The sequence below is a fragment of the Zonotrichia albicollis genome, chromosome 3 (genome assembly GCF_047830755.1).
Source record: "Zonotrichia albicollis isolate bZonAlb1 chromosome 3, bZonAlb1.hap1, whole genome shotgun sequence".
NCBI lineage: Eukaryota > Metazoa > Chordata > Aves > Passeriformes > Passerellidae > Zonotrichia > Zonotrichia albicollis.
In genome coordinates this window covers 49,395,177-49,405,482 of record NC_133821.1, presented here as the reverse complement: position 1 = coordinate 49,405,482, position 10,306 = coordinate 49,395,177, and the positions used below count along the sequence as shown (strand labels likewise).

Genomic DNA, 10,306 nt, shown 5'->3' with positions numbered 1-10,306 from the left:
TGAAGCACTGAGCACTAAACATTTTCTGTCTGTGAGACCAGCACCTTCTACTCGGTACACCAGTTACTGCTGGGAATGAGGGTGGCTGAACGCTTCAGGGAGGTGCATCCATGCAGGCCAGCAAAAGTTAAATAAATTCTCTCCTTCAGTCCTCTGTGCTGCATATCTTTTCTCTGCCAGCCCACAGGGAATTGAAAAATACCCAAACTGCTTAACTGCTTATTCAGAACAGACATGAGCCAAAGCTGGAATGGGTTATGCAAACTATCCTGAAGACCGCATTTGCTGGTAAAAAAGGATTCAAATCCAGGCCACCCTGTCTTTGTTTCTGCAGAACCAGGAGTCAGACAGTGATTTTCTCCAAAACAACCAGAATCATTCTATGTCTACTTCATTTCCACATTTTGATTCCCTGGTTTGCCATCCATCCCACACAACACCCTTTCCCTCTGCCTGCCAATCACTACATCACACTTCCAAAATTTATTTACCTTGTATTAGCCACATAAAGAGGGCTTTCTTCTTTTCATGGTCCTACTCAAACTTAAATCTATATTCACCTCCTTACAGAACAATGATAAGAAACTATTAAACATTTAAAATACCGTACTTACATTTATGCCTAAAATCTAGTTCATGGCCAATGAGAGAAATTTTCCAAAATACTGATTCCTTTCCTTTGATTCCTTTGTTTTGGTTTGGTTTGGTTTTTCTCCCATGAGTAACTATTTAGCTACTTAAAACTTCTAAATTTGAATTCTCTTTAAGGAAGTAAAGTAAACACTAATGGAATTCCAGTGAAAGATATACAAGTCAATTATTTCCAAGTGTGAGACTAAAGCAAGACATGTACATTGGTGTGGTTATGTATCAATATACATATGTTGTGCCTCTGTATGTACACACACATGTACATGTGGATTTACATTCTTTGCACACTGAATTATTTACGTACTTGAAATAGATTTAAGTTGCACAATTCAGCCTAAATCAAGTTTGAATCTTCTCAAGTTTCTGAGGTATTTGGATCTAAGCCTGGTTTTCAACACATAAAAAAATGGGTCCTATTCAAATTTAAGAATCCATTTAAGGCTCAAACATTTCTCACCAGTAACCTTTCCCAGAGTGGCAATGAAATTTGAGCTTTGCAGATGAGACAAGGTCACATGAAAAATACAGGAACATTATGTCTCTACCAAGATGACATAGGAAGATGGCATTCAAATAAGCAATTGGGACTTCTGCTAGTGTAAATCAGCATACCTGTATGGAAATCAAGATACCACACAAAGAAACACAACAATTTCAAACTCACATTTTTATCCTTTGTTATGAAAGTAAACAATACTAAGTCAATAAAGTAAAATTACAACTCTTTTAATGTGATTTCTTTAAGCATTGACAGGAATTTCACTTTTTCCTCTGTGTAATCAATGAACTGCCTTTGTGTAGGTTCTTCACACAGTAACAAAGGACTGTGTACATGGATGTGAATAAATGATGAGAAATGGTCATGAAAAATCAGGAATAAGAACAAAGAAGCCAAGAAACAAGTGCTACATTAGAGAGATCTTTTATTTTTGCAATTGACCACATTCCAAGTCAAAGTTGTCCCTTTCTTATCAGCCTTAGTATAGATTTCTCCTAGCTGCAGTTCCAGCACTTAAACACAATAAACTACTATGCTCACATGTTAAAACATAATTGTATTAAATGTCCTGCTGAAGACAATTAAATCCTGGTGAAGGCACACTGTTCTTTTCCATCTGTAGCCAAGGCCTGGGCAGACCTGAGCACCAAGGAGGCTGAATTGTCCTCACACCTCATCACTTAGGGGCAGTAGCAGCCACAGCATCAGCACTTGGTGTGACAGCCAGCCCTCTGTCTCTATCAGCTTGATTTGCAGTTTACCACAAGGAACTGCAATAGTTTGCACTTGAATAATAAATACATAAATAAACTGGCATGAATAACACTCCTGGGAAATCAGCAATGAATTTCCAGGTCTATTTCTTACTAGGAAAAAAAAAAACAGGGAGAGAGAGAAAGGGAGAAGATAGATTACTGGGAGAGAATTATGCTCCAAACCTTTCCTGGTCACGGAGTATTGACAGAAAAAGAAGTGCTGAACTGTGGGCTATTTGGAGATGCATTTGTCAGTCAGTGCACAACTTCCCCAAAATCTGTACTTTGTATTTGTTTAATGCTATTAGACACGAGAAAGATTTTTAGAAAACTGAGAGACAAAATTTATACCTGAAATTAGTATTTCTGACTGATTTTCCTTCCTCCGGGTTATTTCTACAAATCAGATATTGTGAATTCTTATCTTGTTCCCAAATCAAATAACTCAAGTGAGTGGCAAAGGCAGGGTTTGAAAGAGGAATCTCCAATGGTCTGTGCCTCAGAGCTGCAGTTTATTCTCTTCCTCCTCAACTTTGAGGCTGCTTCATTAACTTGGACTTACATTCCAGCCTCAGCTCCTGCTGTAGAGAGAAAAAAAAAAAGGATGAAAGAAAACTTCATCACGATCCAGCCAGACCTTGAAAAATTAGACCCAGTGAAGAAAAGAATACATTCGGAACTCGCAAAGACATTTTTTTATTGGTCTTGTAATTTCCTCACTAAACACGCTTTTAGCAGCCTGCCCCTCTCAGAATCTTAATTATCTGTCGGCCCCTCATAATGGCCCCATTCATGGTTCTTCAGAGCAAAAGCCCTGTGATATCACAAGCACAGGAACTCAGAAGATACAGCATGTTCCTGAGGAAGGGCTGCACACCCACAGATAGCTGGCAGAGGGAATTTGCTACTTGGAGAACATAATATAATACAAATATGTAGATTTTTTTCCCTTCTTTCATTTTTTCCTGAAGCAAGAAAGAAGAGATGCTGTGCCTGAGCTGTGTATAAAGGCAAAAAAAAAAAAAAAACAAAAAACCTCTGATATACAGTTCTGAAAGAAAGTAAATATTATAGGCTCTCCATCTCTCTCCCGTACCATTTCTGACTGTTCATTGACTACCATAAATTAATATGACTTGATATAGTGTAAGGGCTGGAGACATTTTATGAGCTTCTGGAATCTTTTCCGACAGGAAATGTGAAGCATCACTTATGGTTCAAGATTATTTTTTTTTGTTTGATTTATTTGGAAATGAACCACATGCTGAAAATATTTCATTTAAATCAAAACTAAGAATACCAAGTTGGTCAGCATCCTTGAGAACTGGCCATTTTTAGTGAATCCAGTACATACTTCTACAGACCCTTTCTATGATAAAAGAAAGAAGAAAAGTACTACTCTATCACTAGCTCTGAGAGTCTGCTACTTCTCAAGTTCCCACTGATTAATTCTCTCCAGGTACTTTTTGTATTCAGTTTTGCTTCTTAAATTTGCAGTCTGGCTTTGTCTCACAAAAAAAAAGTTAAAAAGAAAATAAGAAAAAATAACAGAACACCCTCCCAAAAAAAAAAAAAAAGATATACCAAACTTTGAAAGAAACCACATTGTATGCAAAATAAAGTCCAGAAAATTATATTGAATCACATTAAATAAAAATCTTGCCAAAAAGCTGTAACTTTAAGCAATGTAAGAATTCTACCAAAATATTCACTGTTCAGGGGAAATATCAACTCTATATGTCCATACTTGTCTTGGGATGACAGTTAAAGTTGATATTCCAATAGAAATGCTCCCTCTTACTTCAGGATCTGCTGTCCCAAGTCTACTCATTAAAGATTGACCAAGGTCCTAGGAATATCTACCAATTTTTATTTTAGCAAATGTGCTCCTTCCAGAACTGGAGGGCTAGCAAAACACCATTGAATATGAGCCATATTCCTAGCTGGAATAGCAAAATAAAAGTGATCCCAGAATAATGATAAGAATGACGGGTGACAGAAAAAAGAGGAGAAAAAGGTTCATGCAGAAGCCTTGAAAAATAAATTTTAATTTTTATCCAGTTTATCACACCTAAAATTTGTATTTTAATATTAAACCTGTTGTGTCTATTATGTGCAGATATGATCCAGGTCAATTCGCGTATCAGAAATATCCAAATTAAAAACAAAGCAAGCAAACAAAAATAAAAAGCCCACCCACAATCAAGGATACAGAAAGGCATTTGGACCTCTGAGGGTATGTGTAGATAACTCCACCCTGAAGACCTCCAAGCAGTAAGACAAGGAAAATCATTACAAAATTGGGTTTTGGGGCAGGACTCCTTCCCAGAGTCCTGTTTTTAACCCCCAGGGAGGCCACCTGAGAGACAACTGAAAGCCAGAGGCTCCTCACACGTATCCAGCAGCCTGTGCATGAGCTGCTTCAGGGACCAGCTTCAGGCTGGTCATGCTCCAGGAGCCTCATGGCATCAATGAGTGCCAAGCCACCACCAGCACACTGGCACCTTGCAAGCAAGACAAAGGAACGTAAGAGAAAGAAACAGATATTCTCAGTGGTCTGGAAAATGTGTCCTCCAGAAGAGGGTGAAGAGCAGAGTGTGTGCGTGCCAGGCTACCCAACTGCACCTGCTCTAGACTGGTACAGTAGCATGTCTCCACATTTCATTAATGATAAATTCCCATGTTAAAGGGGGGATCACTAGAGAGAGTAGATTGAAGGAAAGCTCAAGTTAAACAGTGAGAAATTCACCTAATACTTGCATTTACCAACTGAAGCCCAGAGTTTTGCATCTCTAGGCAGAAAGAAATTGACCTCTTCACAGAAGTGGTGCACTGAAGATGTTTAATAAATTGCTTCAGAAGCAGAATCAGTTCTGAACTTAACACAGGTGTCTCAGGGAGGAAAAATGCACATAAAAGGACTGTGCAAAGTGCTGACAGCACTAGCTATGTGAGAGACAATCAAGGTACTTAACGTTTTAAAACACATGCCCTGCATAATAACCAACAGTTCCAGAAGCCTCTGTCACTCTTCCAAGCACTGAATTAAGAGAAGTGTCGCTGTATCAGGATCATAAAAGATATCCTTTAAGCCTTTTGCATAAATGCATGTGTTCTGAGATGGAGAAATGTGAACTCATATTCTTCGTGTATCCAGGGGCTATTTTCCCCCTGAGAAGTTGAGGGGAAAGGGAGAGCGGGGCACCACACTATTGATTTTCTACAAACACATTTAACCTTTAGCAGCTGCTGTCAGCATTTCCAGTGCTAATACCAACAGTGAACAAAGTAGCTGGAGGAGTGCAGACAGCTTTCTTCAGAGGTGAGACTCAGGAAATCAGAGATTCCTCTCTCAGTCTGGGAGGAATTGCTTTAATGGCTATACTGGAGAGTGTATGGATGCAGGGGAGAATGAGAGAGGAGAGATGGGGAAGTGTTCAGGCAATATTTCCTGCAGAAGTACCTGCTCAATAATTTCCCTGAGCCACTGTATCTGAGTCAATTAATAGTACTCACATCTAAAATGTGCATGAATCTTCTCATCAACATTTCCCTCAATGAGTGCAGTGCAGCATCAAAGAAACAGTGCCTAGGCCACAGGTGATGGGGCATCCACTGCCCAGCTTCCTGGCCTGGCAAAGGCTGATGGAAGCAGGGTGACAGGAGTTCTGCAAGAGGCAGAAGTTGAAATGGCTGGTAATAGCTTCTGTAGCCCTTCATTTCTAGGTCACTAGGTCGAATGCAGAAGCACACAAAAATCAGCTTTATCTCCCTCGCAGTCACAGGGAGCCCACAGGAAGGGAGGCAGTGCTTTCAGCCTAGCTCCTCCCAAGCCACTGCTTGCTCCCCGTTGTGATGGAGGCTGACTCCCTCTGGGACAGTCTCCCAAGGAACACATAACATCAAATCAGCATATAGATGGTGCTGCTTCCTGACACCTAAAATCCTGATTTGTGTTAGGCAGGCAATGTGTCCTCATCACAGTAAATTACAATTGACTTTAACTCTTGACCAGCTTACCCTCACTCAGGCCATTAATGTACCTCCACCAGGCATACCTCACACACCCCGCTGCTGCAGCTGCTCTCTGCAAAAGCAAACCAAGGCAGCAGCAGCACAGTGTCTCCCTGTGTCCCACACAAACACACACTGCTCAGCAAAGCAGGTCCATGTTCACTCCTGAGGCAAACACAGCACCCCCCTGCCATAGCCCAGAAATGGGCAAGGGCTGAGCCCCTCAGCAGAGCACTCACCCACAGCATTTGCTCCCTCTCACTTGGCAGCCAGGGCTGAGCCTTGGTATCGTAGAGTTACAACTGAGCTTTCTAAAATGTACTGGTTGCTATTTTTTTGTTGCTATTACCTCCTCCAACACAGTTTGGGCTTGCAATATTAAGACAGCTTGGGTTTACATACAGAGGGACTAAAATAGCTTTCCTGCTAAATAAGTGGTGCAAACACATAATTCGATGGTGCTGCGTGGCTCACAGGATTTATGGTCTCGCGTTTGGGATGAAGAGTGCAGTTCTCCTGTGCTGTTTCCATTATGAATAATGTGGCCATGCTAAACTCACACTAATAAAACCTGAATGTATCACTGCATTGTTCGGCACTCTCTGTAGGAGAAACCCATCCATTACTGAGGCCGGCACTGAAAATTCTTTGTAGCAGGAGCAGCACAGGGACAGCTTCACAGCAGCTATTCAGAGCCACTTTACAGCTTCCTGAGCAGAGCCCAGGCTGGGCTGCATGCCAGCAGTGTGGAAAATGGCTGGCAGAGGCTCTGGCCGCTGATTTGTAGGTCATGTGGATGCCCAGGGGAAGAGGGAGCAGGTACTGAAAGCACCTGTTAGAGAGTGCTTGCTGCATGCCACTGCCCATCTGAACCATTGGCTTCAGCCCACCTGTTGATGATTCCTCTGACAAAGCAAAATGACTGAGACTCTGCAAACTGGACAATCACCGCACTGCTTTAGCTGCTAAACAATTACTGGTGGCCACCAGAGTCTGCATGTAATGGAATATGAATCCCAATATAACCAGTTAGATTGTGCCTGGGTCAGTGTGACCCTCCCTGCTGAGCCAAAGGCGGCTTCTGTGGTGCTTTACCCCAGAGATACCTTGGCTGCTAGAGATTGCAGCGGGGCACTGGTGCAAGTCCAGGCTTGTCAGGAACTCCGTTTACCTCAGGAGAGAGAGCTTCTGGCGATGGTGAAGAGAAGAAGGAGAGGATTCTGCTGGAGGGTTATATCCAGATGTTTATTCCATGGTTACAGAGGTCTGAACCGGGGCAACTCCTCCAACAGAATCCAGGCCGCATGGTCTGATTAACATTTTAAGCTCAGGGAACAGGGGAAGGGGAGGGGACAGGTGAGCTACCAACCAGGTGAAAGGGGCAGGGTCTCAAGGGAGGATGACACTTAGGCCAATGACCTCTGGGCATAGGGGCATCTTTAGAATTCGACTAACCACACAACGCCTTGCTGGAATATTAAGCCTGATTGACAGGACTCACTCAGCAAGGGGGCGAGGGGGGAGGGAGAGAGGTATAAGCACACCTGGGAAGGGACCCGGAAGTTTAAAACAGGACATTGCAACACACCGCAACATGCATGGGCACCGGGAATGTGCCAAAGAAAGCAAAGCAGGCAGCCCTACCAATGAGAGGGACAGTGCAGGCTGCTGAGAGAGTGTGCTCAAGGGGTGTTCCCAACTCTCAGAGTAGGAGCGAAGGCACCACAGACTTTCTGCTGTCTCCAGCCCAGTTGCAGGGCTGCAGCCAATGACCACAGAAGGTGTGACTGCATACCCAGGTCAGAGCTGAAACCAAAAGCAGTAAGAGCACGTACTAGCAACAGTGTGTGCTTCACAGCCAACACCCTCCAGCCTTCCTTGATAGGCTGACATACACTGCTTCCCATCACTAGTGTCCCATCACTAGGCTGGCTGGCCAGCTTCCTGTGTCCTGCTCCAAACCACTTTCATTTTATTAATCCTTTAACCCTGAAGAGTTACCCAGGAATGTACTAACACCATCCCCTACATTTCTTCTTCATGAAGCTCCTAATAAATATCTCTCTAAGCTGAACTGCCTTCCTTTAAAGAAACTTTAACTTGAAACCTTCCTTTAAAGACTTTGCTACTGGATTTGCCTTTCCTCCAAGCAGTGGTATTTAGCCATGCAAAACAGCCCTCTGACTTCACCCTACTGCAGTGGCACAAAGAGAGACCTGACGAGAAAGTTTAAATTGAACATCTTTCAGTAGATGACAAACCTCGGCCTGCCTGAAGCCTTTGAAAGGCCAAAATGCAATGCAAATTAAAGTTCAAGGAGCTTAGAAGAAAACTATTTTGGCTTTAGGCTTTCAACCAAGCAAAGAAGAGTTAAAATTATATTTCAAACAGCAGTTCAATCATTCACTTTCCCAGTATTAATGAACGCCTCCTGCATGTTTACCCAGATAAGGCTGCGATTCTCGTAGCAGGCATACCCCAGAAACTTAAAAGGTCAAAAAGATGGCAACAAAGCATTCTGTTAATATTACCTAGAATCCACTCTGTTCCTTTGGCTATTTTAGTATCAGTAAATAACTCTCTGCATTTTCTGACCTAAGCATTTCCATTTGAGAAGCTTCCCAGGCTAGATGTTTCTAAAATGTTACCAAATGATTAAACACAAATCCTCAAGTGAAGAGAGCAGGTTTTATTAAATATCCCAGAGCAGTGCTGTCTGCCCACACTTATGCCCATGTCTGGCTGCTGGCTGATAAACGCCTTGGCTTTAAGATATTACTTATTAGCATGCCTGTATATTTCCACCTCACACAGTCACCCAAGGGTGATTGCTATCTGTTAATTGAATTCCGTGCCAGCAACTGTGTCTTTGTGTGCCTGCCATTATAATTTCGAGGATTGTGACTTCATTTCCTATTTACAAGTTGCAGTGATGAAAAAGTGTTTTTATTTATCCATAAACAAGCTCAACATTTTTGTAGCTATATGGCAGGAGGTGGGTGGAAGTCACATGTGAAATGCATAGGTGTGTCCTGGTTTTTGCCTTCCTTTTTCTCTTTTTTTAAAGGCAATCTGCTTTCCACCTGAAACAGAGCTGGTGTGATAGAATATATCTCCAGTGATAGAAGAGAAGGTCAGGGGAACAGAATGAGAGTCAAGTTTAGAGCAGAGCAAGCTGAGACTGTAGAATTGCTTGGGCTGGTGGCTTCCAAGTAGTGGACTCTGTGGTGCAGCCTTACTGCAGTAATGATTGGCACACCTCCCATATTTTAATCAAGCATGATTTCCTTCACCAGAGTGGTTTATGCAATGTTTTTCCCATTGTTTTAGATGTGTAAACATCATGTGTACATTGCCTGGCTCTCCCAAGACTACTCTGTGAGACTGAGGCGGGAGTAGCAGGAGAAGGAAGCCAGCAGAAGAGACAGGACCCCAGAGGTTGGTCTGAGTTCTGGCCCTGGATTTCAACAGCAGGAACCTTTGCCTCAGATAGCTTTTGCTGGCGTCCAGAAAGGAGCTGAAGCTTTTGAGAAGACATTGGTCCTTTTGACCAATGCTGTTTGCTTCAGCAAACAAAAGAAGTTCCTGAGCCACCAACCACAGTTGACTGCTGCTGCAGAAAAACGTGTCTATAATCCCTTTCATAAACACACTGAGATCCACATCATAATCCCTCTTGGCTTTCTTGTCCCTCAATATGTCTGTAGGAAAATTGTTGAAAAATCATAGTCCCTGGAAGACCAGAAGCTGATTTCTCCATAAAGATCCCCAGCAAGTGTCTAGTAGAAAATTAAATGCAAAAAAGCTTGGCTGGTGTTGTAGTCACCTCAGGCTAAGAGTCCGTGGAAAACCAGGATGATCTCTTTTTGCCCAGCCAATTAATGTTTGACATAAAAAGCAGTCAGCCTACAGACAAACAAGGGCTTGTTACAGTGCACTGTATGGAGGTGGATTTCTTGCTATCCACATTTACAGTTGTGAGCACGCCTGCTGTGAGCACTCCTATTTCCAAATGTCTCCAAAGAGAGCAACGGAATAAGGAATTGAAGAATACTGATCCGTTATAGCCAAACATTGTTTATTTAGCTTGAAATGCTATGAAAGCATTCCTTTTTCATAAAACTCTTAACATTTCCTGATACTTGTCTACATGAGTCTCCTTCATCACTGTTTTGCTTTACCTTTTTCCATAATCAGAATGTAGTGATATTAATGTCACTTAATATAAATATAATTAATGTTACATATTAATGTCAATTAATATAAATACCCAGGAAGTTACAAAATGTTTTGTGAACTGGAAATAAAAGATTTGCAATCAGATTAATTTACTTATCCTGAGAAATCTTCATCCAAATGATATTACTGTACTCCAACCTGTCTTCAG

General features: G+C 42.1%; 1 long non-coding RNA gene across 12 annotated transcripts in view; it reads right to left on the bottom strand.

The window, feature by feature from the left end:
* Nucleotides 1-1,557: 1,557 nt before the first annotated feature.
* Nucleotides 1,558-10,306, bottom strand: part of LOC113459212 (uncharacterized) — a 93,155-nt gene continuing 84,406 nt past the window's right edge. For all 12 annotated transcript variants that reach the window (XR_012579553.1, XR_012579545.1, XR_012579547.1 and 9 more), the window contains one exon: nt 1,558-2,486. This is a non-coding gene — a long non-coding RNA (uncharacterized LOC113459212). The remainder of the gene's footprint in view (nt 2,487-10,306) is intronic.